The sequence below is a fragment of the Meriones unguiculatus genome, chromosome 2 (genome assembly GCF_030254825.1).
Source record: "Meriones unguiculatus strain TT.TT164.6M chromosome 2, Bangor_MerUng_6.1, whole genome shotgun sequence".
Classification (NCBI taxonomy): Eukaryota; Metazoa; Chordata; class Mammalia; order Rodentia; family Muridae; genus Meriones; species Meriones unguiculatus.
The window spans coordinates 23,713,003-23,735,766 of record NC_083350.1 but is presented as its reverse complement, the minus strand read 5'-3'; the positions used below and the strand labels follow the sequence as shown (position 1 = coordinate 23,735,766).

Genomic DNA, 22,764 nt, shown 5'->3' with positions numbered 1-22,764 from the left:
CAACTAACAACCTTCCTATGGCGTCTGCATGCTCAAATTCCACTTATTGTAGCACGGTGTTAACCTATCAGGATCTCAGATTAGCATGTCCTTGCATTCTCTCCAATGCACATAATTTTTTTTACATGCATATTAACAGTGGCCTACCTTCAGAAGAAGGAAAAGGCGTCCTTTCAAAGGAAATCAAGCCCAAGTAAGGTTGAGACTCTACACACACGGTGTTGGGTGGCATTGTTCTCTGGCTCCAAGAAGATGAGCTTTTCAGTTTCATCATCTTGTAACACTGGCAAACGTGATGTTGGCAAGATCTGCAGACTGCATAGGTCTTCCTAAACCCCGTGCAGATAATGCGCTGCAACTGTGTGCATCCTGGCACAACCGCAGGTTGAAACTCAAGAACTCTCTTGTGAGACAATAATTCAAGACATTTGCATGAAAAGTCTTAAAGGGCAAAAGATCTTTTACAGTGTACATCTTAACAGCGCCCTATCAGAGAACAATGGCTTCCTCAACGGGAGTTAATGCAAGAGAATACTGAGATTTAAAAGGAAAACTTCTCTGTACAGTTTGCAGACATTCACCAGTCTGAAATAAAAGAAAACACAAGGGAATACTGTGTCTGCTGGGAGTTTTCATTGCTATTCCAGTGGCAGTACTGTCCTCAGACTACAAGCAAACAGGAGGGAACCTTTTGGGGAGGTAATGGTGGCAGTTTTTTTTTTTTTTTCAGATCCTTCCATTTTGTCCTACTTCCAGTCAGCACAATTAGCTCGACATGGAGGTTTCCCTCGTTCTGAAAACAAAAACAAAACCCAAACCTCTCAGTGGCGTGCTCTCTCTGTTCACAATATGGATACTAGACCTAGGGCTGGAAAACAGTATACTTCTCCTGGCGTGGAAGGAAACGGATGGGTTACCGTTATCTCCTTTCCTGGCCTTTGGCCGGGTTTATGTATGTATCTTTTTGCCCGTGTTCTGTAAGCCTTGACCACCTGCTGTAGGTACAACGTGTGCTTGTTACATCTGGGCACCATCTCCCTTATAGAACGTAAAGACCCAGCTATTAGATCGTGTTTACTCAGTATCATTCCCCCAGTTAAAAAAAAAAAAAAAAAAAAACCAAAAAAAAAAAAAAAAAAAAAAAAACCCACCCTACATGAACCGAACATGCCATGCTTCAATCTGGCCCCAGTGGCTTTTTCTCTGAAAGCAAAACGTGTGTCTTTGACACCAGGGTTTTCTCCCCACCCCAGGGGTGTCTTCCATTCTTTTGTGGCTCAGTTTAAGGCGAAAAGGGCTCCAAACCACTAACTAACAGAAGGGAGCCCTTTCTTCCACCTCCTGGGAGAATCTCAGATTGAATTTATCTGAAGATAGCGTGCTCTCTTCTTACTTATTTGCCACCATTACGAGGAGGACAGAACAACCACCACCTTGGCTTCAAGATCCTGGGTAGAGAGGCTCACGGGCATTTTTTTCAACCATCTTTGGCGAGGCCTTGCTTCCTTCCACTCCAGTAAGTCGCGGCTTGGGGCCATGGAAAAAGGACTGGGTGAGAGTCTCAAGTGTCGTTTGAAAAGACAGCAAAATCAGCCCCCGTTCGGCCCCGTCCCCAGCACCGCCACCAGCACCACCGGGCCGGGCCGCCCAGCGCGCCCGCCGCCTTCCACCCGGGCCGGCGAGGCGCCGCGGGCCGGCGGGGCGTCGCGGCCGCGGGCTTCGCGCTCCGCCGCCCGGCTCGGGCTCCCTTCCCCCACGGCGCCCCCTCCCCCTCGCCGCGCTCCCTTTTGTTCGCTCGCCGCCCGGGCGGCCCGAGCGCTAGGCCCCGGCGTGGCCCGGGCCGAGCCGCCGGCGCGCGGCCTAGAGCCCGCGCCCGGGAGCGGGGCCGGCGTCCCGGCGCACGGCGAGGCCGCGGCGGCGAGGAGCCCCAGGGCGGGCGAGGCCCGGCTCGGCTCTCGCACACAGACCCCGGCGGTGTGGAGGCGCGACACGCCCGTAGCATGGAAGCCACCGCCACCGCCGCCGCCGCCGCCGCCGCCGCCGCTCTCACCGCGGCGGGCGCAGCAGCAGCAGCCGCCGGCGGCGCGCGGAGCAGAGGTCGCCCGAGCCGCGGCCCGGACAGCCGGGCTTGAGCGCTGCGGAGGCCCGCCCGGCCAGGGGGTGGGTGTGCGCCCGGGACAGGGGACCGCGGGGGTGCGGGCGGACGCGGGCGGGAGGGGGCATTGGGCCCCTCGTGCCACCCCGCGGGTCACGGCGAGCGCGAGGCGCAGGCCCCTTGGCCTGAGTGCGGCGGCCTGTCCCACCCTGGCCTTGGGGACAGCCGGCCTTCGCGCCCAGCCAGCTTCTTGAGGGGGGGCCCGAGGCCGGGCTGGTGTTGCTAGGCCCCACCGGCTCCAGAGGGGGCCACGTGAGCGCGGGCTCGCCTCCCCCGCCAGAGCTGCTTGTGCACAGAGGATTTTCCCAAGGCCTGGGTGCCCCCTCTTCCCTGCTGCCCCTTGACTTGTCCCCTAGCGCCCCACACCTCACCAGTGTACTACCCAGAGGTGAAGGGATTTGGACTTCTCCCCCCCAGGTGCTTGAAAGAAGAGAAGGTTGGAGGAGGAGGAGGAGACTGGGGGGGCTGCTGGTGGTGGTGGTGACAGGGCTGGGAGAGAGAAGGACGGAAGGGAGGAGGGGGCTGGGTGGGGTGGGGGTGACAGGCAGAGAGGAGCCTGGTCAACAAGCCAGCACCACTCTGCTAGGAGGCCAGGCCGGCTCCTGCAGCCGACGCATCCTGTGTGAGGAGGCACACATAGATTGCTTTCTTGGGGGCTCTTTGTCAGCCACCAACACAGGGAACACACACTGACACACACGTACACAAAGATCTGAGCCAGGTTGTGGGAGGTAAGTGGGGGAAAGAGAAGGAGGGGGAAAACAGTGTCTGCTGCGGTGGGCTTCGGGGTGGAGAGGAGGGGGATGAGCCCTGAGGGGCTGTGGGGGGCTGGTGAAGTGAGCATTTCCAGGGTTCTATGCTTGTGTGGAGGGGGCACACACAATGACCTTTCCCTCCTCAGGAAGCCCTAAGAGGGAGAGGCATCCCCCAGCGAGCTCCCACCCTGTGGTGATGATTTTCAGGGACTTGTTGGCAACTCAGCGAGGGTTGCCATAGCTTTTTTATGTAGGGTGACCAGAACCGGCTGAAACTGGTTTGAGGCAGATCAGCTCCTGAACACAATGCAGTCACTGAGCTACTACAGTGGGATAGCAGCTTCCTCCCTTCATGGCAGCCAAAAGCAGAGGAGCTTGCTGGAAGGTACCATCCCAACACAGTATGTAAACGCACACTTAGACACACACAGCACTGGGACGTGACTGATGGAGCCCTAAGAGCCTGTGTAGAGATGATGGGGGAAAGGCGCAGGTTTGCAGGATCTGAGGTTTCTTGGGCTTTTCCTGCCTTTTTCTTTTGCTTAAGGGATGGATAAGGAGCTGAGATTTATGACCCTTATTAAAGAAAAAAAAAGTATGTGCCTTATTAGGGTGGGGACACTTGGTTTGTCAGTCTCTCTCTGTGTTTTTTTTTTTTTTAAGGAAACAAAACCAGAGTGAAGTGATGGATTTGAAATGGTAGTCTGTTGCTGGAGAATGCTACTTTGCATGCCTTTTTCTCTTGCAGGCTATGTTCTGTTTTCTGCTTTTCCTTTTAGAAGCTACTAAAGGGTGTTGGGGCTACTTGGGACTATTATGAAGGCCAAAAGGTAACAATGTTGTTCTAGGAAATGAACATAAATGCGTTCCAGTTATGCTGTCAGCCATACATGCTGTCTTTTTTTTCCTTGTAGGCCTGTTGACTGGGGCTGCTTTTAACCCTTTCATATTTGCAGAGAATGCAACCGTGTGACAGTAACTGAACACTGGTCCAAAGTCTTTTCAAAAGGTCAAGGTTCACAAGGTGAGATATGCTATTTTTAGCATGAATTTAAATATTAATTTGCACATCCATTCTGACACAGACTGACAGTGTGTTGGCACCCTGGAGACAAGTGGGGTTCAGAGTGGAGACCAAATACCTTTCCTGTTATCCATGTTTAATGGGATTCCAGTGACTTTTGACGGTGTTGGTATCAAGGAGAGATCTGAATGCCTTCATTAAATCGCATGTGCCTGGATATTTGGAAGAGTCAGGCCTGGAAAGGCATGTTTAGAGGGTGGCAGGCGGCTGGGCCTTGTGGAGAATGCACTGTTTTTGCATAGGAGCAGTCCACAGCTCTCGTTTTGCCCACAATTGTAAGAAAAGGAAGGGCTTCACCAAATCGAAGCAGGCCAGCCAGCTTTTTAGGATTTGAGGAGCCTGGAGGTAGATTGTCTTTTGTTCATCCATCACCTCTCCTTTTTCCATGCTCCCCGTGTGGTTTTTCCATGCTCCCCGTGTGGACCTGAAGGGTTTCTCAGTCAAGTGGTGGAATGTCTTTTATTGATTCTGGGGCTGTCGACAATGAGTTCGCCATTGGATTGTTTGTGGCATACATTTTACTGTGGAATCCTGACGAAGGGCTAAGAGGAACCCAGGTCTCAGGTCTGTCTGGTTTCATCTGGGAAAAAAAAAATGACTGGTCGCTTACAGCTTTAATGTAGTGGGTGGTAGAAATACCTAAGGCTTTACTGCAGTCAGAGCTGGATTGGGAAAAAAAAAGAGAAAAAAAAGTAAACTAGAGCTTGGGAAGGAGAGGAGAGAAGCAAGCAGAGGAGGGCAGCAAACTGGGGAAGAACAAAGGCTGGGGACGCTTCCAGGAGAAGATTGAACATTTTGCCTTGGGGTTCCTTGGGCAAAGAACTGCAACTTCCCCAAACAGGAAACCAGTCGCACCAGAGTCAGGTCCAATATGATCTCAGTAACAGAGCTGGTTCTGCCTTTCTGCTGGTTTGGTAAAAGCACAGTCAAGAGGAGCCCATGGGAGACCTGATTGCAAATACATTTTCTCCCTTTGAAGTGCGTATCGTGTTCCTCTTCGGGTTCAGCTGAATAGACTATTCAGTTATGTGGAGGATCTTAGAATTGGTGAAGTTGTGTGCTATTGGTGGGCAGTCTATCTGCAGTGCAGGGTGTTAAGTATGAAGTATGCAGGGGTTTTTATTGTTGGAATGTGTTTGTTTTTTTTCCATTGGGCTGCAGAGAGTCGCCTGTGTGCTAGCACTGGCAAAAAAGGGGAGACTAGAATGCGTGGTTAGTGTGTAATATTTTATGTTGTATTTAATAGAGATAAGTATGATCTCAGACGGGATATACCAGCAGATAGGTTCCACGATGGAACAAGGTTCTTTGCAAATCACAGTGCTAAAACTGATGTTCAGTTCTGTCTCGTTTTCGACTGCTGGAGGTTCTTCAGTTGACTGTGGTAGAAATAATGCTTGCCGAGCATATTCAAATCTATACTGCATGGTGTGTTAGCCCCTGCTTCTGGGGCCGACTAAAACTCAGATGGCTAATGTGATAAGCCTTAATTAGCTTAATACAATAAGCTATTTTGTCATTTAGTCCTTCATTCTCGTCTTTCCAGGGCAGGGGTTTTGATTTAACTTTTATGGCTCACCCCTTGCGCTGACCGTTTCTTGAGAATGTGTTTTAAAAGCCCTTTTTAGGTGCTGCATGTCATGGAATGTTCTTGGTGGCTTTAGCTTTGTTCTTTCCCCTCCCCCTCCCTCCAAGAAGTCTCTCCTGAAAATAGCATTTGTTTTGCATTTAGGCCAGTCTTTCCAGCTGCAAGTGCTGTTGGAGGCTGGGGAGCTGGTTCTCCCTGGCAGCAGTCATGAGCTCATCTTGGGTTGGATCTGGCCTCAGGTGTTGATCTCATGCTGGGCCCTTGTCTCTGGGGAAGAGGGAGCCAGAGACACAGAGTTTTCTGGAAAAAAGCAAGGGCATGTTTCCTGGGAGAGCCAGGAGGGAACACCATGGCACCCATCACTGGAGCTACAGCAGGCGCCTGCTTGCTGTTTCCTGAGGCAGTCTCTGAGGAAGACCTTCGGGCCTTCCCAGTCTGAAACAGGAATGTGCGGGTTTGGCGAGAGTGCACTGGAAAGAAAGTGTAACTGGGTGGTGAACACTTGCTTGTTTTCATCTTTTGCTTGAAATTGAGTCATGTTTTCCATGTTAAGGAGAACACTCAATCCAAGGTTGTTTTTTTTACCAGCTCAGTCTAACCTGGTTCAGGGTTTCATTCTGTGTTCATAGTCTCTCTCACTTTTCTTCCCTCCTGACCTTCTTACCACCCTCTCTTTTCTCTCAAAAACCCCCATCTGCCTCAGAGACTGGGTTTTGATACATACCCCAGGCTGCCCCCAAACTTCATCCTGTAGCTGCCTCATTTTTAAGGACAGTCTTGGAAGGAAGTAGGGGACATTTAAGTGGATTTTTTTTTCTTACACTTACTAGGTTGAGTTATAATGTTAGGATTTGGTCCCTGCCCCCTTTCTCTGAAATCCGTTTGTGAGCTTCTGTGTTGTGTGGATTTTGAGTAACCTTGCCCATGTCCGTGGTAGAACTGAGCCTTGCTGAGTCTGCTGCAGAAGTTCCCCTGCTGTGGAACCTCAAGAGGGAATGGTAGTACAAGGTGACGGATGGAGCTGAAGAACATTTGTGGCTGCTGCTTCCTCAATTCCCAGGGTGCCCCCACACTTCTCAAAACCGTTGAAATAAGCAGCAGCCCTCACAGACAGCAGCCCAGAAGTCCATAAGTTGGTATTAAGTATGTTTAAGGGATGATCTCTAATCAAAGGTATGGTTAGAGAATTTAAAATGTTTAATTTATACCCAGTGACATATGGTGTACAGTACATTAGGTTTTGACATGTATATAGCCATGTATGAGTTGATATAATCCATGCAGAATAATTCCATCATCCGGAAACTTCTTGCTAACCTTTTGAGGTAAACTCTTTCCTCACCTAAGACCCTGGCAGCTGCAGTCCTACTATAGCTGTAGTCTTCTCTGTCTATACTGGTTCAGTTTTCCCAGGATGTCCTATAAATAGCTTCTTTCGCTTGTCAGGATGTGCCCATATATCAATTCTTGTATATCGATTCTTGGTCCTTTTTATTGCTGACTACTATTCTACCGTATGGATGTACCACAGTTTGTTCATCCTTTCTCTGGTTGAAGAAGTGTTGTGTCCCGTCCAGGTCATTGTGGGGAAAAAAAAACCTGCCACAAATATCTGTGGTTTTCAGATCATTGTCTTTTATTATTTTATTGTGTGTAAATACTAGGCATTATTTGGTCATATGTATGAATTTAATTTGAAGCTTAAATGAAATAAATTCAGGTCACTGTATCATACAGAAGAGATTCAACCTTGGCAGCTGCAGTTAAGACTTCCCAGAAAACAGAACTGGTGCCGATGGAGACACTGCAGAGACGATCGTGATAATGGAACTCTCTAATGGGATGACATGCTTTATCACCCTGAACTAATCGGAATTAGCCAAAATGGAAACAAAAAACTGCAAGTGGTGAAACAGCCTTTTATTTCTTCCGGCAATTATTTTTAATCTCAAGCCTAGTTTGGCAGTTTCGTTTGTTTTCAGTTCAGTGAAACACCACACAGTAATAGATTTGAAATTTTGGAAAATGATACTATAGAGCTATGTTGAAATCTTGGTTTCTATAAATAGCTTCTTTAAAAATACTGTTGGTACCTGTCATTTGAAGTCATTGGATACCTTGAAAGGAGATGAATGTATTTGGGCACTGTCATGGCAATGGAGTGGAGACATGAATAAGTTTTTTTTTTGGAGACAGTCTCCCTCTTGTAGCCCACACTGTCCTGAAACTCATTATGTAACTGAGGCTGGTCTGTAACCCTTAGTGCTAGGTTTTTTCCCCCCATTTTGGTTAAAATCCTTTGAATTTGTGAGGGAGAAAGGGGAGGCTGAGGATAAAATCACTTTTAGATCTGGAAGACTAGGCCCAGGCAATGGTGGCACAGGGGAGGAAGCCCAGGACGTGCTAAGCTATGCCATGTGAGGGTTCTTGCTGCCAGGTACCAGTGTCTATATTGTTTTTTGAGCAACAAGCATCTTGCCAGGTCCTGGGAATTCTGAGGAAAGAGGAAACCAGAGAGCAAAGAGTAGGAAGTAGCCCACAGAGCTGTCATAGAAATGTGACTGCGTTTACAGTTATTGTTAGGAGGTGGCTTTGCATTTGACCCTGGAAAGTCCTTGAGTGTGTGTGAGGCCTGCTAAGGTTCAGGAAGAACATGTGAGCAATAGGAAGGTACAGAGAGAGCCTGGTGGGTATGAGGTAGGTAGTGTGGTAGCCATGCTGATGCCCATGAGGCAGAGAAGGACAAGGTGAAGAACTTTTTGGACAGTCTTAGTGATTCTGGACACTAGTTTTAGTTGAGATATTTATTCTTCATCCCAAAAGGCTTGTGGCAATACCCTGGAAATGGAACGGAGGTTGTTGAGGCAGAAGGCAGGGAGATCCTTGCAGGGTTCTTCATAGCAACTTAGGGGGGAGAATCTAAGTTTTTATATTGAAGACTAGGCGTACTGCCTGTGGGAATGGAAGAGGGAGGTTATGGAGGGGCCAGCAGCATGTGGTGGGACCTGAGTGGTTGTGGGGAATGATGGAGCAGGAAGGCTGAAGGAGGGTTCTGAAGGTGACATGTAGGCTACTTGGCAGCTGGTCCTTTCTGTTTTGAGATGACCAAGTCAGAAGGCAGAAGAGATGGGAAAAGAATGGTGGGGAAAAGCCTTGATCTGCTAAATTCAGGTTTGGGCACGGTTTCCTAGGACGCAGCCCTCAGCCTCTTAGCTGTACTGGTATGGCAAGAGGGCTAGAGGTCAAATTGAGTGAATGGCAGCATCACAGTATTCAGTGGAGGGACCGTTTCTAAGGCTACCTGTGGGTGCCTGGAACTCGGCACCAAACCATCTGTGTGGTAGGTCTTTCCTATTCATACAAACCTGAGAGAAAATGAGGCCGTTTTCCTGGGCACAAAGTAGAAGTAGAAGGAATGGAGAGATGCTTTTGTCTTTATGTGCTTTGAAAATGAAGTGAATTGAAAGTGAGATGAAAGTAAGATTAACAACAGTTTCTAATATCAAGACGGAATACTAATAACATACTGTGGTAAATGTTATTTGAAACAGGAATTGTTTATTTTCTAGAATTTTCCTTTTAATATTTTCAGACTGTTGTTGACTTTTGTAACTACCTTAGAAAGTGAAGTCACAGATAAGGGGAGACTTATCATTAGCATAGAGCAGTGATAACAGGAGGACACTCTGGCTAAAGGCTCCCAGGTCATGCATAGTGGTAGCAGGTAGGTAGGATTTGAGACCTGCGCCCTAGCACATGGATGATATTTGGGGTATGGTGGGTCAAAAATCTCCAGAGGCAGAGCAGGTGCTCAGCAGCAGAGATATTGGGGTGCTCAGGCTAGTGGGTGTTCTCCCTTGAGGCTGTAGTGAGGAGTTTTGAACTACACCAAGAGTTCTCCTGACCGGTCAGCACAGAGAGGAGTGTGTGTTCTCTGTAGCAGAGCTGCCTCTAGAAATAGCACATTGGAATGATGGGAGGTTTTCCTGGGCACAAAGCAGAAGCGAGGAGAAATGAGAGATGCTCTGAAAATAAGAGAGAAGTGAATTGAAGGCGCGATGACAATAAGCAAGCCAACCATAGCTTGAAGAATTCTTGGAATCATTTTTCAGGCAGGATGTTTGAGAGGGGAGAGCAAATTCTCTGTGATCAACATTTTCAGACAGAAATCCAGTTTTAGAGAGACGCCGAGTCGTCTTCTTCGCTGTCACACAGTCTCCTCCTAGGGTTTCCATGTTTTGGCCCCACACACCGGTGATGTATGGTTTTTCAGTAAAGTCGGTACTTAATACCTTGACATGGTTAGAACTTCCTGGCATGCAGAACAGTCCTGAAGATGGAAAAGATTATCACGTGTTTGCTCAACTTCAAAATGAGATACAGACTCATTTTGGAGCTGTCTCTTGGGGCTGGTAATGGGCATTGGTTTTGTGATTTCTGTTCAAAAGGGTAGATGACAGGGATCTGAATCCTAGGATAAGAGTGCTGAAAAGTCACAGAGGTTACATCATTAGACGCCTACTGCTTTAAAGGATTCCTGGATGGACATAGTTCAGATATAATTTGTCATTTTTGCCTCATTTTTTACAGTTAATCAAGTAGAGGATGGGCTTATCAGGTAGTGCAGAACAGAGGGGGATCCAGGACACAGCATCTGGACCCACATCTAAGACCCCGCCACGGCTTTCTCCATGGACCCCAGCCTTTTATGTTTTGGTGGCATATGATTCTACTCATATTTGGAATTTCTATCAGATGAACCTGAAAACATGAGTTAATCAAATTAAGTCTCTCAGACTCTGATAAGCTGAGCTTTTACGATTATGCTTATGTCTTACGTAGTAGGGCGAGGAGAGTAGGTGGGAATGGTGATCCAGAATGCTTGATTAGTTCTGGGTGGTATGGCTATGGAGGTGTTGAGATGCCTTTGTCAGATTCTCTGAAATGTCCTGTTTTGGTAATCCTCAGTGATGCAGGCCTGTGTTCTGCTCTTATTGGCTGTGGGACCTGCTAGTTTCTTAAACTCTCAAACCAGAGTTTTCTGGAGTGCGGTTATGCACAGCAGAGTGTGTCTTCCCCGGATTGTGGCTGTTACTCTTTTTCCTGGTATTCCCATGTGAGGAAAATGACATTGTTTTGGAGAATCTTCTGTTTCTGTACTATCTTACCTTGCTGCAAGAAGACAGATATTTAACTTTGACCATGAACATATAGAGAATATCTCTCATCTGCTTGTGTCTGACACTGCAGCTACAGCTGCCTCAGTATCTGTTTAAAAGTGGGTAAAACATAGGCAAGAGGATGGTGTGTACGGCCCAGCTTGGTTAAATTTTCAGTTTTAGTTAGAGTTAAACCTTGTGTTTCACTTCTCTTCACTCATGGAATCGCTTGGCTAGGTCACTGAATCTGATCAAGACTTTAGCTTGAAGCAGAAGAAAAGTTGTATACAAAAATGAGCCAAATTTGTTGGGTATGGTGTTTGAGGCCTTTAGTTCAAACAAGCGCTTAGGAGGGAGAGGCAGGCTCATCTCTTGAGTTCTAGGCCAGCCAAGGTTACAGTGAGGCTGTCTCTAATAAGAATGCCAGCTTAGCAATGTCTTTCTCTGGCAACGTCTTTCTCTTTACATATTCATATGATAGCAACTACTTGTTCATGTCTGCACATGAACCATAAATATAAGATGCACCCAGAAATTGGGCCTGGAATGCCTCCCTGTAACTCTAACACTCCCGGCTGAAGTAAGTGGCTCAAGGTCATATGGAGTTCAGGTATAGCCTGGACTACTTGAGAGTGACAGAGAGAGGCACAGGATTGAAAGACCTAAAGGAAGTGTGAAATATCTCATTAATTTTTTTGTATTGGTTACATAGTATGTGAATAATCCTGTGTTTAAATACCCTCATACATTCAGCCCACAGTCTGCAATGTCCCATGACCTGGTATTCAATTTTACCCCCCTTTTTTTTCCTCTCAAAAAATATGACTCATAGGAAACTTAAAACTACATAATGGTTTTCATGTTTCTGTTGAGCAGAGTGGCCTCGAATGTTGGGTGGACATCTATCAAAATGGTTTCAGTGCTGTAACTCCCGGTACCCTCCATGTCATTCCTGTTTATTTAGTGGTCCTTTGGTTGGAAAACAGTCAGTTCAACAACTGTGTTGGTGTCCCCTTGTTAGGGAAGCCTGCCCTTTCCTAGACGGAGCCAGCTTTTCTTTCCCAGGTGTTCCTGCTTCCTCTTGGCTAGAGGGTTTGCACAGCTATGCCTCAGTGTGAGCTCCAGGAAAGAAAGCATGGCTTGCTGTAGCTTACTAGGTGTGTGCGTCATGCCTCAGACTAATATCCTGGAAGGTGTACTTGCATGCCTGTGAAGACTCAGCGGAAAGTGACTAGCTAAAATTGCACTGTTTCTGCTGGGTGTGGTAGTACATGCCCTATCCCAGCAGTTGGAAGGCAGGTGGGTTCTTTGAGTTTGAGGCCAGCCTGTTCTACATAGTGAGTTCCAGGACAGCCAGAGTTACACAGTTAGTCCCTGTCTCAAAAACAAACAAACAAGAAAGCTCCCGTGCACTATTCCCAAATGCTGGATGGTAGATTTGAACCAGGGTCAAGTCATTATATACTGAATCCCACTGTACGCCTGTACTGCCTCCTCCTGTCTTTGTATGTAAAATCTCTGCTTGCTCGTGGTGTTCTGTGCCTGTCACCCAGGGCTGGTTGTCTAAGGTCACTTCTCACTCTTTAATTGATACATAAACAATAGAGGGATCTTGTTACAGTGTGGGCAGTGCTTGATTGAACCCAGGGCCTTGTGCTTACCTAGTATTCATTCTAGGAATTGAGCTACGTCATTAACCCCTTTTTGTTCTTGTGTGTTTGTGCTTGAACTCTAGTTCTAGCTGGCCTTGAACTTGTGGCAATCATACCTCATCCTCCTGAGTGCTAAAATTACAGCTGTGAGCCACCACCCCCAGCTCCCCTTTAACCCTTTAGCACCTGTAGTCTGATAAGGCAGCTGCCATAAGGGCTGTCAGGCTTTAGGCCAGCACCCAGCCAGTGCCTGCCAGTTTACATGACTCAGTGATTTGGGATCTAGTGAGAGACAGGAATTCAGGATCTATAGTCAGTCACCATTTCAGTCTCTGTACCTGGTGGGGAGTTGAAGTGATTCATGACCTCTGTGAGTGAGTGGTAAGAGCCACCCCACAGTGGAAGAAGGCTGACCGTCCTTTCTAGTACGTGAGAAGTCTACCAGCAGTTGGTCCTGGGGAACCAGCTCTCTGGGAAGGTCACTGCAGAGTCCCAGCCAGCCAGGAAATTGAGCTGGAGGAAGGAGCTGATTAGTGAGTGAGCCGTGAGAGACTGGACGAGTGCATTTCTTGCTTTGGGAAGACACACTGCTGGCCTCTGAGATAGGAATACAGTTGTGTCAGATGTAGTCTACCCTGCTCCTACAAAAGCCTGCCTTGATACACAAATCATAGTGGACTTTATGCCATGTTGGCATTTGGCTGCCGCTCTATGAAATATGACCCTGGGTTGACAGTCATTTATGTTGTTGGCTGAACCTGTCATCTGCCAGTTTAGCTCATAGTGTTGCTCCTTGCATGTCAGGCGTCTCTTTCTGGGCTGGGCTGGAATGTAGTAGGACTGCTATGGGGTTGCAGATTACTGCAGTGGGATTAGACTGAGGTTTGACGAAATGGGGACAAGGCTGGGCAGGGAGAGAAATTATGAGTGTTAGAGCTGTGGATGAGTTCAAAATGTAGCTGGAAGAAGTTAAGCCTGGCTTGGAGTATGCCAAGAATCAGGGTGAGCTAGGAGCCACAGACCAGAAGTCAGCCCACAGGGACCTCAGAAGGCCCGGCCGAGATGGTCACAGTGCAGTAAAACAAGCAAGAGTGTGGGATGTAGGACCAGTGGCTACCTCAGAGTGCAAGACAGTAAGGGTTGGGCTGAGCAGTACATGGTGCTGATAGGAGAGGCTTCCTGGTGCCAGTAACTGAACAGGTGAGTGAGAGAGGTTCTTAGAAGGATCTACTGCCTTCATGTGTGTGGTGACAGGGGACACTGGTGTGAGAGAGGTGGGGCATAGAGATAGGGAGCAGCAGTAGTTTCTTGTAGGGGGTTCATGGTGGAAGACACTGAAAGACCTGATAGGTTTGTTGTTTGTGTGGCCTAGAGGTCACATGACAAAGACACAGCTCCAGGCCAGCTAGAAGCTGGCTATGTAGTAAGACTGTCTCAGAACCAAAAAGCCAAACCCCCAAAACTTCCTCATGACAAAATTGAATTTTCTTAATTTGTAAGAAACTTTTTCTTAAATGCTCCTTTGGTTTCTAAAGTGAAGGATGCAAAGAAAGAAAGGATTCTGTAAAAGATAAGTTTTGGTGGAATTATGAAGAAGGTAAGGGATGGAGTTTGACAAAAAAGGGTGATCCAGAGAGAAATGGTGGAGATGCAGTATGCCTGCCAGAAGAAGAAAATGTGCGGCAGTGACTGAACACAGCTGTCTGCCTGAGAGAAAAACAAGAGGTGATTTCATCCTGTTGGGAAAATGAAACTAAGAAAACCAGTTGGGGACACTTGATTTTGGAGTTGTTATGGCTCTCAGCAACTCTGGTGGGTGGGTGTTCTTCTGACTGGCTGCTCTGATGATAGCTTGACTCTTTTTTTTTTTTTAAGATTTATTTATTTTATGTATATGAATGCTCTGTTTTCATACACACCAGAAAAGGAAATCAGATTCCATTACAGACGGTCATGAGCCACCATGTGGTTGCTGGGAATTGAACTCAGGACCTTTGGAAGAGCAAGCAATGCCCTTAACCGCTGAGCCATCTCTCTAGCCCCTGATAGCTTGACTCTTTATCCTAGTTCAGGAGCTGAGGTGTGCTGAGCTTAGCTTAGTCTGGAACTGAGTCTATATTAAGCTGGGTGTGATGGCTCAATGGCTATGCATTACAACTATCCAGAGGGTGAGTAGAGTGTCTGTAGTTTGAGGTCAGTTTGGACTATAGAGAGTTCCAGGTCATCCATGCCAGTCTGGGCTAGAGTGTGAGACTCGGTCCCAAAACAAAAACTGCAACTACAGAAACCAAACCAAAGATTTTGTTCTCTCTTACTCAACTCAGAGTATAATAGGGCGAGTGAGATGGCTCAGAGGGTAAAGGCATTTGCCACCAAACTGACCATTTGAGTTCAAGCCTTGGGACTCAAATGGTAGAAAGAGAGGACTGACTCCTACAAGTTGCTCTCGTACCTTCAGATATTACAAACAAACGAACTATGTAAGAAGTTGGAGCATTATTTGCTCCACAAATGCATGGTTTATTTGAATAGTTCCTTGTCCTGGAATGCTGGAGGCAGGAGACTTGGCTGAATCACTAGAGGAGTTGTTTAACCCTGTGCTTAGGGTCTTGCACAGGCACATCAATGTACATTTTAATCCTCTTTTATGGCCATTTGTATGGCTGTATGCTTGGAGTCCTCACAGGCACTTACAGTATCTGGTAAAACCATGTCTGATGGTAGTTCAGCACTTGACACAACAGTGATTAGACTTTGATGGTTTTATTGAGACAGGTCAGAATTGAAATTGTTCCTCTAGTCCTCTTGGCTCCTGCTGGAGTTTCAATTGAGCTGTAGTGTCTTTGGTTACACTGTGCTCTAGTTTCAGGTCATTGAGGGTAGGAAAATTTTTCTCCTGTTTTACTTCTTAGAAGACCTTGCCAAAGTGCCTATTTGTTAAGGGGCTTAAGAACATTCTTTGTTACCCTGTGGATTGCTGGGAATTCTGGTAGCATCTGCTGTGGTATTGTCTGTCGATAGCGTCACCATTGTGGTTCAGTTTGTTCTTGCACTCTCTGCTAGAATTCCAACACTGACCTTTAGTTTTTATGTCGTTTTTTTTTTTTTTTCTTTCTTTCTTTCAGTGTGTGTGTGTGTGTGTCTTTCTATGTAGCTCTGCTAGCCTTGAACTCCTGATTTTTCTGCCTCTGCCTAGGGTCACCCAGCCTGGCCACTGAGCTTATTTTGATATTACAGTAACTCTATTTAGAAAGGGCTATGGTCTGGGTACTATCATGAGCACCTACTTGATTTCTTGGATTTTGGTGTAGATTTTATGAGGATGGCTATTTGCCTGTGTGTCAGTGTACCATGGGTGTGCAGACAGAGGCCAGAAGAGAGTCAGATCTCCTTGAACTCAAGTGAGCCGCCATGTCAGTGCTGGGAACTGAGTCTAGGGCTTCTGCACATGCTCTTAACCACTGAGCCATCTCTCCAGAACCCACTTTCTTGATTTAGTTAACCCTCATAGTAACTGTTTAAAAAGAGAATACATTTTTACTAATTTTTGAGAACATCATACAATATACTTGATCATATTACCCTTGGCCTCTAAACATACATAGCAACTCTCTTTAGATATTCTCTCTTTTTTAAAATGATTTATTTATTTTTATTTTATGTACATTGGTGTTTTTCCTGCATGTATGTCTGTGTGTAGGTTTCAGGTCCCTTGGAACTGGAGTTATAGACAGCTCTGAGCTGCCATGTGGTCCTTTTGAAGGGAAGCTAGTGCTGTTAACCACTGAGCCATCTCTCTAGTCCCAAGAGTTAGATATTCTTATCTCTGTTTTACATTTGTGGATTTTTTTTTTCTTTTCTTGAGACAGGGTTTCTCTGTGTAGCCTTGGCTGTCCTGGACTTTACTTGTAGACCAGGCTGGCCTGGAACTCAGAGATCAGCCTGCCTCTGCCTCCCCGAGTGCTGGGATTCCAGGAGTGTGCCGTTACCCCCGGCTGAGTTCGACGTTCTTTGTATTTTACATCTGTGGATTTTTTTCTGGTCTTGCGGTATAGTCTAGGCCAGCCTTGAGCAGCAGTCCTCTTGCCTCAGCATTCCAAGTGCTTGGATATGAGGCTGCTGTGCCTGGCTTCAGGAGGGAAATCGTAAAGAATGACGTGACAAAGACTGGGGTGCAGCTCAGTGGTACAGTACCTGCAAATCAAGTGCAGGACCCTGGGTTTGACCCTCAGTGTTGTGAGGGTACTATGTTCCCTTTGTCAGCTTTTTCACCTGTCTTCCTTTACCATGCACACTTGAGGTTTACAAGACAGATAACTTGCTTTTGGCAGTTCTTAGAGAGCCAGCCAAATGATGGTTTTATTATATCTTACTTTATTAAGACAGGATTTCATGATTTCACGAAGTATCTTTGGCCAGTCTAGAATTCATTATGTAGACCTGGCTGGTCTTAAACTCAAGAAGATCTGCCTGCCTCTGCCTTTAGTTTTGGATTAGAGGAGTACGTTCCTATCTCTAGCCTCAAATGAGGTTTTAAAAAAAGTCATTTCTCTGGCGTTGAACTGCAGGCAAGATCCTTTCAGAAAAACTAAATTTTTATTACTAAACTTATCTTTTTAAGATTTGTTTTGTTGTTTTTATTATATGTATTTGTCTGTGTACCATAGTGCAGGTGTCCTTGGAGGTTGAAGCATCAGATCTTAGGAGCTGGAGTTTTAGGCAGTTGTGAGCCATCTGACATGGGTATGGGAAAGAGGAGGGAAAAAAGAAAGAGAGCAGAGGAAGGGAGGTGAGGAGATGGGGGAGGAAAAGAGGAGAGAGGAAGATAGGAGTTTTAGAGTTGGTAGTTCACAAAAGCTCATACCTGTTGGCTTCTCTCAGCAGAGGTTTTATTGATAGAATTTTTACTGCTCAAATTTTTCACAGAGCTTCTGAGATGGCTCAGTGGGTAAAGTGCTTGCCGTGCAAGTCTGGGGACCTGAGTTCAAGCCCCATAATCCCATAAAGGTGGCAGGAGAAAACTGACTTCCCAGAGTTGTCCCGTGACCTTGACACATGCACCATGGCATACACACCCCCCCATACCCCCCCACCCCATGTGTACATGTATGTATATACAAACATGCATATGCACAAGTAAATTAATTAAAATTGTTTAAAAATTACATTTTTATGTATTTATTTTGTGTGCATGTGCTACTATGTGGATGTGGAAGCCAGAGGACAACTGGTGGAGGTTGGGCCTTTCTGGTGTGGATCCTGGACTCAGGTTGCTGATGGCAAATGCCTTTACCTGCTGTGCTGTCTCCTCCTTGTGCATATTTTTTAATGTTGGAATTGCTAAGTTGGAAGAGCAGATGAGAAGAAATGTGAGCATGCTGTCTGAGCAGCTGAGGGGCAGAGGCTTCCAAGCAGGCCTTGGGGCTTATTTGCAGAAACTCAGATGGTCTGGTCTGTTCAGGTGATAATGGAGAGTTATTTGAAGCTCTCATTTCTGTACTCAAAATATCACTTCTAATTTAGGAAATCTGTATTTTACCTCAGAGCAGAACTGTGGAGAAGCCACTAAAAAGCGTGACATTTATAGACACCAGAGGAGCGCATCTGGAGTCTGAGTGTGCTGCCTGCTACTCGGAGTGTGCTGCTGGCTCCTTTTCACTTCCGTACCCAGTGCTGGAACTCACGAAACAGGTTTTATTAACTCAGTGGAGGCTCCTGTCTGAGTATGGGGGCATTCAGGGAAGTGTCCTTGCTTTCATTATGGGGCTGCTTGGATAGCCCACTTGAAGAGAGTCCGGGTGGACCTGGGGACTAGCACTTGGGAAGTGGGGGCAGGAAGATTGCTTCAAGTTCAAGGTGAAGGGATGGCTCAGCTGATGAGCATAAGGACCTGAGTTTGGATCCCCATTATCCACATAGAAAATGAAAATAGCAGGCGCTGTAGTCCCCCGAGCTCGGGAGGCAGACAAGGAGATAGCTGGGGCTCAGTGGCCGGCCAGCCAGCCTGGTTGAACACTTAGTTCCAGGTTCAATTTGAGACTTTGTCCCAAAAGAGAAGGTCGAAAGTGATTGGAGAAGACACTAGACAGGGATTTCTCACACACTCCTGCCCATACATGTGCACCCCAAACACGAATGCAGGCACCCACATGATTCCATGCACACACAGTCTTAATGGCTTTCCTGAAGCTTGTTCATGGAAGCAGGTCTAACCAGACCCTTTCAGTTTTTGAAACTGTGGAGAAACACAAGGAATGTGGGTCCGTCAGTGGAAATGAGCTTGTACAGAAGCACCTTCTTGGGAGGCCATGGCTGTAGGAAATTGAAAGTCCCACCTGCTTCCTTTTAAATGCAGAGGTACGTGTATATGAACGAGCTTTCTCTTTGTTTTGAGTCTGGGTCTTGAACTCGTGGCAGTCCTCTTGCCTGGGATCTTGAGTGCCACCACAGCTGGCTGTTTTTGTTTTTGTTTGTTTTTAAGTTTTATGAGAGTACGTGCAGAAGGTAGAGGAGCTTGGCACTTCGACTGTGTGCTTGCAAATGGCTCAGGTGGGCTAGGTGTGGTGCTGCATGCCTTTCATCCGAGTAGGCTTTGTGTTTGAGGTCAGCCTGGTCTCCATAGAGAGAGTACCAGGTTAGCCAGAGCTACTTAGACCATGTCTCAAACAACAAAACAAAAGTGGTTTAGATGTGCTGGAGATGAAGCCCAGTGTTAGCAGGTGATTCTGATTCAGTTTTTGACACCATCAAAACAAAGTGGTTATGGTAAGAAAGGTTTCTGGATGTGGTGACTCCTGCCTTAATGCCAGCACCTGGGAGGCAGAGACAGGCCGGCCTGGTCTACATAGTGAATTCCAGGACTGCCAGAGCTAGATAGTGAGATCCTATCTCAGGTGGAAAAAGAAATTATACACACACACACACACACACACACACACACATATATACACTCAGTGTTATTTGTAACATTGTAACAAGGTAAACCATAGCCTCTTAAGTTTTTACTTCTTGTTTTACTAGTGGAAATTTGCATACTTTTTAGAGTTTTTCCTCAAATATTTCTTTCTTCTTTGTTTAAAATTTATTATTTTTATTTTATGTACATTGATGTTTTGACTGCATGCATTTCTATATGGGAGTGTCAGATCCTCTGGAACAGGAGTTACAGACAGTTTTGAGCTGCCACATGGGTCCTCTGGAAGAGCAGTCCGTGCTCCTAACTGCTGAGCCATCTCTCTAGCCCCCTCACTTTTTTTTTTTTTTTTGAGACTGGATTTCTCTGTGTAGCACTGGCTGTCCCTGGACTCCTTTGTAGAGCAGGCTGGCCGCTAACTCAAACTTGCAGAGATCCACCTGCCTCAGCTTCCCCAAGTGCTGGGATTACAGGCGTGTGCTACCATGCCTGGCTCTCCTCAAGTATTTCTGTGTAGATGTTCTTCAGTTTGATTTTAAATATTGTCCTTGTGCCATAACATTAGTGGCTCGTCATCTTCATAGGGTCCTTGCTGCCTATTTTTCCTTGTGAGTATCTAAGAAAAAGAACATCTGTTTTTCCTTTGTGGATGTTAAGAAGTTACTGTTTGTAGAAGCTGCTGGCACAGAGATTGCCCTATTGTAACCTCCTTACCTGAGGATTTCCCTTAATTAGCTAATGAAATCTGAGTCTGGGCAAGTCCTGCCCTGTGTACTTTTTAATGGTTCTGTGCCAGGTATGTGCAGATGTGGTATTTCTGGGAAGGCAGCTAGTTCATAGAGGCAGGATGAAGGGCCTTTGGGAGAGCAGAGTTACCAGGTACCCATGGCTGGGCTTCATGCCATTCCACAGTATGCTAGTGAGGAACCTAGGGGCTTGGGCAGACCTAGGACTCGCCTCTGCTTCCACGCTGTAGTTTAATTGTAATAAGTTATTGTCCAGTTCTGGGGATTGCACTTAGGGTCATGAGAAAGGGTGCTGCTACTTAGCTGTTTCCAGAGCATTCTCACCCCTCCCCCCCAATTTTTGATACAGGAGTTTCAATAAGTTGTATAGGTTGGTCTTGGACTCACTCAGTAGCCCAGGTTCGCCTCAAACTTGTGCTCCTTTTCCTTCTGAGTGGCTGGGATTTCAGGCCACCCCCTCACTTCTACAAGATCAGCAAAAGCAAACAACGGCAGAGCAGTCTCCAAACCCCTAACTGTAAACTCTTAATTCTGTATTTGAGTTTTTCTTACTGACTGTTCCCTGTGAAGTGTTAACCCGAGGATAATCTTGCCCTTTAAAGTCACTGTTTTCTACAGGAGGACCCTGACTAGGTATATTTTGGATACTGTTTCTTCAGTGAGTAGATAATATGTGTTCAAGAACCTTGGTCTCACAGCAAGTCAGTGCAGTTCTATTTTGGCATGGAGCAGAAAAAGAAAACATGTCAGCATGTTGCTGACCTTGGGTGGGTGGGTTGGTGTGGTCTGAGGTGAAGGGAAACTGCACAGAGTAGGACCTGCCATGTTCCACCTGGGCTGTGACCCAGGGCCAGCCGCACCGACCTCCCACAGCTGTGTGCTGAAGCAGGCCTGGTCAGGATTACAGCTCTGGTCACCCGGCTTCGGCTTCTTAGTCCTGCTGTTGGGGACCAGAGTGTGTGTGTGTGTGTGTGTGTGTGTGTGTGTGTGTTGGGGGGGGGGGACTGCTGTGGTTGTACCACTTCCTGAGGAAGTGGCTGAGGCTCCAGCCTCTATGAAGCTGTATCCTTGGGTTCCCCTGGGGCAGGTGGGAAGTAGAAATAATATGCAAATAGCTTTCTTTGAAGCTGGTTCGGAAGGGCTTCTTCAAAGCCTCTGGTTGGGTCAGTGCTTGGCTTTTTAATTACATCCAACTGCTCTGCTATTCTACTTTCAGACAATAGAAAGAGGACTTTTGTGTCTCTGAAAAGGAGTTTTCAGGATTATGCTCTGATATGACTGTTGAAAATGTAATATTTTAAAAGAAATCAACTTAATTGACTAATAGCACACTGCCTTCACGGAGTATTTTCTGTAAGCAGAGTCAGGGTGAAACCACAGGATGACTCATTAGAGGAAAATCAAGCATTTTGAAACTTGCATGTGCCTTTTAGAAGCTACACATCAAAGTCAAATGTTAAATTAGTGTATTCCATGTGGGAGAATCTTCAGTGAACTCTGGGCTCGCTGCTACATACTTTCTGATTTTTAGGATTAATATGAAATTAACTTTTTATTTAGAGTTTTCTTTTCCTGCTTTAATGTAAGGAGGATCCTATCTTCCCTAAGGCAGATAGTTAATGCTACTTTGTAGTTAGCTACTAAGTGCTTAGTAGTCAAGGCGTGTGTGTCGAAAGCTGTGGGGTTAGCTAGGTAGAGGATAAACTCAGCATGGCTGCCAAAAGGAGAGACACACCTGTCTCTGATGGACCCTAATTCCCTCAAGTTGTTCATCTATGTGGCGGATATCCAAATCTCTATGTCTCCTGTAAAATTTGGTCAGAAAAAACCCAGCAAAGAAGAAGCAGGTGCTTAAGAAAGGCAGATTGCTACCTAAATGAAGTACCTGTCCCTGCCTAATTGCTGCACCCTGGCTGCTCCAAGCTTGTCTTGTCTTCTGCCTAAGGGCAGTTATTCTCTTTATGAACCCAGTGTATTCCTGGCTAACTTCTGTAAAGTTATACTATCTATTATTTGTGTAGTTGCACACATGCCAAACTGCATGTGTGTGGACAGTTTGCAGGAGGCAGTTTTCTTTTTGTACCATGTGGGTCCTGGGGATTGAACTGAGGTCACCACGCTTGGTGGCAAGTGCTTTGCCCACTGAGCTATCTTGAAGGCCCATTCCCGGCTCTTTGCTGAAAGGGTGGTTACTAACTTCTTGGTGCCTCCAGTTGCTTGGGTTTGTCTTCCATACATAGCTGGGGTCTATCAGCAGGTCTCTAGGGCTGCAGTTGTGATTTTGAGACATGTGAAATAGAAGGTGGGGAAGGAAACAAGCTGCTGGCTGGGACTGCGTACCCATGTTCCCACCAGCCACTGGATTTACAACATCGTGTTTGTGTGTGCCAAGCACATCCCTGCACTGGTTCCCATCTTGGCCTTTCTCCTTCTTCTCTTTAGGTGGGGTGGGGGCTAGGCTCTCACTGAATCTACAGCTTGGCTAGTCGCTACAAAGCCACAGTGATACTCTTGTCTCTGTCCTCCACAGCACTAGGGTTACAGGCATGAGAATGACCACACATGGCTTTTTCTAGGAGCTTTGAGGATTTGAACGTGGGTCTGGTCCGCATGCTTGTACAGCAAGTCGGTTTACTGATTGAGTCATCTCTTAAGACCTCCAGCCATTGTTCTGTGAGCCCTGTCCCTCTCTCCAGTTTTTCGCTGTCACTT

The 22,764-nt window shown here is 46.6% G+C and overlaps 1 protein-coding gene across 15 annotated transcripts in view; it reads left to right on the top strand.

The window, feature by feature from the left end:
* The first annotated feature begins 1,238 nt into the window (after positions 1-1,238).
* The window catches only part of Znf532 (zinc finger protein 532), a 109,893-nt gene continuing 88,367 nt past the window's right edge, over positions 1,239-22,764 (top strand). For 3 of the 15 annotated variants that reach the window (XM_060377154.1, XM_060377155.1, XM_021633533.2), the window contains exons 1-2: positions 2,960-3,740; positions 3,825-3,934. The gene's annotated coding sequence lies outside the window, so the exon portion shown is untranslated. Of the gene's footprint in view, positions 1,517-2,025; positions 2,161-2,697; positions 2,887-2,959; positions 3,741-3,824; positions 3,935-3,995; positions 4,973-22,764 lie in introns of those variants that run through there. The other 12 variants (XM_060377148.1, XM_060377150.1, XM_060377149.1 and 9 more) reach the window with 12 other exon arrangements.